Here is a 5,820-nt window from a genome sequence, read left to right on the forward strand (position 1 = left end):
AGTTTGATGTTGGCTATAGGCTTGCTGTATATCGCCTTTACTATGTTTAGATATGTGCCTTGTTTCCCTGATCTCTCCAGTACTTTAAACATGAATGGATGTTGGATTTTGTCAAATGCTTTTTCAGCATCTAGGGAGATTATCATGTGTTTTTTTTTTTTTTCAGTTTGTTAATATGGTGGATCACATTGATGGATTTTCGTATATTGAACCACCCCTACATACCTGGGATGAAGCCTACTTGGTCATAGTGGATGATATCTTTGATGTGTTCTTGTATTCGGTTTGCAAGTATTTTGTTGAGTGTTTTTGCACCAATGTTCATAAGGGAGATTGGCCTGAAATTCTCTTTCTTTGTTGGGTCTTTGTGAGGTTTAAGTAGCACGGTGACTGTGGCTTCATAGAATGCGTTTGGTAACGTTCCTTCTGTTTCTATTTTGTGGAATAGTTTGAAGAGAATTGGAGTTAGCTCTTCTTTGAAGGTCTGGTAGAATTCTGCGCTGAAACCATCTGGTCCTGGCCTTTTTTTGGATGGGAGACTTTCAATGATTGCTTCTATTTCCTTGGGGGATATAGGACTATTTAATTGATTTACCTGGTCCTGATTCAGCTTTGGTAAGTGGAATTGATCAAGAAAATTCTTCATTTCATTTAGATTTTCAAATTTTGTTGTGTATAGACTTTTAGAGTAAGACCCAATTATTGTTTGGATTTCCTTAGTGTCTGTAGTTATGTCCCCCTTTTCATTTCTGATTTTGTTGATTTGGATGGTGTCTCTCTGCGTTTTAGTTAGCTTGGCTAAGGGTTTGTCTATCTTGTTGATTTTCTCAAAGAACTAACTCTTGGTTTCATTGATTCTTTGAATTGTTTTATTTGTTTCTAATTGATTGATTTCAGCCCTGAGTTTGACTATTTCCAGCCATCTACTCCTTTTTGGTGTGTCTGCTTCTTCTTTTTCTAGGTTTTTTAAGTGGGCCATTAAGTTGCTTGAATGAGCTGTCTCGAATTTTTTCTTGAAGGCACTTAGTGCTATGAACTTTCCTCTTAGCACTGCTTTCATTGTGTCCCACAAGTTTGGGTATGTTGTGTCTTCATTTTCATTGAATTCTAGGAAGACTTTAATTTCTTCCTTTATTTCTTCCCTGACCCAGCTGTCATTTAGTAACAAGTTGTTCAGTTTCCATGTGTGTGTAGGCTTTTTGCTATTTCTATTGTTGTTGAGGTCCAGCTTTATTCCATGGTGATCAGACAGGATACAAGGGATAATTTCAATCTTCTTGTATCTGTTGAGGCTCGCTTCGTGACCAGCTATATGGTCTGTTTTGGAGAAGGTTCCATGAGGTGCTGAAAAGAAGGTAAATTCTTTTCTGTTTGGGTGTAAGGTTCTGTAAATGTCTGTAAGGTCCATTTGATTCATGACCTCTATTAGAGACATTGTTTCTTTGTTTAATTTCTGTTTTGTTGACCTGTCCTTTGTTGAGAGTGGGGTGTTGAAGTCTCCCACTATTAATGTTTGGAGATCTATGTGTGGTTTAAGTTTCATCAATGTTTCTTTTACAAATGTGGGTGCTCTTGTATTTGGGGCATAGATGTTCTTGAATTTTCCCTTGATGAGTATGAAGTGTTCTTCCCCATCTCTTTTTATTAATTTTTTCTGAAAGTCTATTTTATCAGATATTAGAATGGCTACTCCTGCTTGTTTCTTGGGTCCATTTGTTTGGAAAGCTGTCTTCCAACCCTTTACCCTCAGGTAATGTCTATCTTTGTGTCTTAGGTGTGTTTCTTGTATGCAACAGATTGCTGGGTTTTGTTTTCACATCCATTATGTTAGTCTGTGTCTTTTTATTGGAGAATTGAGTCCATTGATGTTGAGAGAGATTAATGACCAGTGGCTGTTAGATCCTTTGATTTTGATGTTGGCTGTGGTCATGAGGTTGTGTGCTTGGTTGCTTTTTGTTTTACTGTAGTGAGGTTATTTATTTCCTGTGTTTTCTTGAAAGTAGCTAGTTTTCTTGGGTTGTATTTTTCCTTCCAGTGTCTTCTGTAATGCTGGGTTTCTGTGTAGGTATTGTTGAAATTTTTTTTTGTCACTGAATACATTGTTTTCTCCGTGTATGAGGACTGAGAGTTTTGCTGGATATAGTAGCCTGGGCTGACATCTGTGTTCTCTTAGGGTCTGCATGATATCTGTCCAGGTCCTTCTGGCTTTCATAGTTTCTGTTGAAAAGTCAGGTGTGATTCTAATGGGTTTGCCGTTATATGTTACTTGGCCTTTTTCCCTTGCAGCTTTTAGTATTTTTCCTTTGTTCTGTATACTTACTGTTTTGATTATTATATGGTGGGAGGATTTTCTTTTCTGGTCTAAATTATTGGGTGTTTTGTAGGCCTCTTGCATTCTTATTGGCCTCTCCTTTATTTATTTTTTTTGAGATTTCTTTTTTTGTTACTTTTTTATTGTTTATTATTATTAGTTACATTTTATTAACTCTGTATCCCAGCTGTATTCAGCTCCCTTATTCCCTTCTAATCCCACCCTCCGTCCCTAAGCTTCTCCCTGCCCTTTTCCAAGTCCATGGATTGGGGAGGACCTCCTCCCCTTTTGTCTGGTCCTGTTTTATCAGGTATCTTCAGGGCTGGCTGCAAAGTCCTCCTCTGTGGCCTAGCAGGACTGCTCCTCTCTTGGGGGGTGCGTAGGTCAAAGAGCCTGCCATAGAGTTCCTGTCAGAGATAGTCCCTGTTCCCCTTACTATGGGAAACCAATTGGTTATTGAGCTACCATGAGCTTCGTCAGAGTAAAGGTTCTAGGTTATATCCATACATGGTCCTTGGTTGGAGAAACAGTTTCAGAATAAAACCCTGTGCCCAGATATATTTGGTCCTTGTGGGGCTCCTATTCTTTCCCTGTCATCCTAACTCCCCTTCTACCGAAGGTTTGGTTATGTGTCTTAGCATCTGTTTTGAAACGCTGCTTGGTAGGGTCTTTCAGGTGCCTTCTGTGGTAGACTCCTGTCATGCGTCCAATATACATCTCATTTGTCTTTCTAAGTGAGGATTGATCATCTTACCTCGTGTCTGCTTTCTTGTTTATCTCCTTTAGGTGTATAGACTTCATTACGTTTATCATATCTTGTAGGTCTATATAAGCAATTATATACCATGTTTGTCTTTCTCCTTCTGGGATACTTCACTCAGAATGATCTTTTCTAGGTCCCACCATTTGCCTGCAAATTTCATGATTTCCTCCTTTTTGATTGCTGAGTAGTATTTTATTGTGTAAAAATACCATAATTTCTGTATCCATTCCTCCATTGATGGACATCTGGATTGTTTCCAGGTTCTGGCTATTACGAATAAAGCTGCTACAAACATGGTTGAGCAAATGTCCTTGTTGTGTACTTGACCAAATTTTGGGTATATACCTAGCAGTGGTATAGCTGGGTCTTGAGGAAGCGTTATTCCTCATTTTCTTTGACAGATACATCTATTTCTTTCATTATATCTTCCACACCTGAGATTCTTTCTTCTATCTCTCGTAGTCTATTGGTTATGCTAACCTCTGTAGTTCCTGTTTTCTTCCCTAAGTTCTTTCTCTCCACAATTTCCTCCATTTGTGTTTTCTTTAATTTTTCCAATTCTATCTTCAGCTCTTGAGCCGTTTTGTTGATTTCCTTCACCTTTCTGACTGTATTTCCCTGTTTTTCCTTCAATTCCTTCAGCTGTTTGTTTGAACAATCCTCTGTTTCTTTTATTTCTTTCAGTGATTTAAGCATTTCCTCTCTAAAGGCCACAAACTGTTTGGCTGAAACTCTGTATTTCTTTACAGATGGCCATAATCTGTTTTTATCTTCCTCTATTTCTTTACAGATGGCCACAATATGTTTGAGTTTATCTTCCTCTAGGTCTTTGCGTATTTTATTTGTTTCCTCTGTTATCCTCTTCAAGAGCATGTTAGGTCATCTTCTTGAATTTCCTCTTCAAGAGATGTTAGGTCATCTTCTTGAATTTCAATTATGCTGGGGTGTCAAGGGCTACTTGCCCCTGGATAAATGGTTTCTGTAGATGCCATATTGCTCTGTCTTTTGTTGGTTGAGCTTTTATGCTGGCCTCTTCTCATTGGACTATCTTAGGTGTTTGGAGTTATTTTCTGGTGGTTCCTGGAATCCTGTGGTGGAGAGAATCCCCTTGGCAGGAAGATGGTTTTTCCTGAAGGAAGCCTCCTCAGCTTTTTGGGTATAGTCAGTGGATGGCCGGTGTTTTTCAGGAGTTGCCACTGCTCACCTCAGGCATAGAGACCTGAGTGGTAACTTTGGTCCTTGTTAGTCGAGAGGGCTCTCCTCTCACCAGAAGTCCCTGAAGACAGCTGCCCTGCTTCTGGGTTTCTTGCTGTAAATTTAGTGATCTGCTGCTGTAACCTGTGCGTCCCGTTGTTTGGTCAGTTTTGTTAGGGATAACTGGTTGCCCCTTGGAGCAGTATCTGGGGGTTGATCTCAGAGATTCCGGATTTCTGTAGGTCTAAGGTTGGGGCTCTGTGCTCCAATACCCAAGTGGTAATCTGTGGCGGGTGGGTACCCCTCTCCTGGTAAGAGCAGGCTATCTGGCACACAGCAGGTCCCTGGGTTTGGCTGGTCTATGGGCCCTTTTCCAGGGATATGCTGGGTGGCCTAACTCTGTCCCCTTTGCTTCGTTCCCTGTGAGGGTTTCTCCCAACGGTGACTCCCAGTCTCTGGTGCCCTGGGCACACAGCTCTGTCTGTGCTGGAGAGCTGGAGGCACAGCAACTGTCTGTGCCTGTGGCTGGAGCCCAATTCAGTGATGGCAGCTCGTGCAGGCAGGTCTGTGGTTTGCGAGACTTTTTCCAGGGAAAGACTGGGTGATCAAAGTCAGTACCATTTCCTTCTTTCCCTGTGGGGTTTTCTCCCTACTGGGACTCCCAGTCTCTGGTGTTTTTTTTGTGCTCAACGATCAGCCTGGGAAGGTGATCGGGACACGCAGGCGTATGGTTTTGGTCTGGCAACCTAGTGCCTGTGTGACCCGGGATCTCTTCCAGGTTCTGGCTGGGTGACCTGAGCGTGGACCCGACTGATTCCTATGCTGTGGGGGTTTCCTCTCACCTGGGAAACACAATCGCTGTTGTTTTAGGGCCCAGAGTTCAGTCTCTTGGTCGCTGTATGGGAAAATGTTGTCCTGCTCCTCAGACACAGTGTTCTCCTGGTGCCGTCATCTTGTCCCCCTCCACTATTTTCCTTTTAAAGCGTTTGGTTTTGATTGGCGCATGACGGTTATACATATTTATAGGATATCGTGTGACATTTCAATACATGTAGATGTGTAGTGAGCAGATCAGGGTGATTGGCCTGTCTTCTCAGACACACATCATTTCTTCACACTGAGAATAGGTCAAACCCTCTCAATTGCTTATGCTGAGTCAATTAATTGTTGTCAACCATATTTATCATCTTGAAATTAACCTTCCTTACTTTGGACTCAAGGGGATGTTAAAACTCACCACACCACTGATTTCTCATCAATTCCTTCCTTAATGATGAGAGCCCTTGACATAATTTTTCAAGGGCATTAACAGATTTTGAAATTTTCCATTCTAGGAAATGTAGATAGAAAGATAATGATCTCAGTCAAACTGTGGAAATTATTTTCTTACTGCATGGTCCTTCTGGGACAATCTGGCTTCTGATTTTATGCCCCAAGTGATTGGCAGCAATGGCATTTAATCACTAGCTTCCCTTCTTGTTAGAAGTCTGAAGGCTGACTCCTTTTAGGAAGAGATTAATGAAGCAGCAAGTATATAATGATTCCAATAAGA

The sequence above is a fragment of the Psammomys obesus genome, unplaced genomic scaffold (assembly GCF_907164565.1).
Source record: "Psammomys obesus unplaced genomic scaffold, mPsaObe1.curated_primary_1811, whole genome shotgun sequence".
Lineage (NCBI taxonomy): Eukaryota > Metazoa > Chordata > Mammalia > Rodentia > Muridae > Psammomys > Psammomys obesus.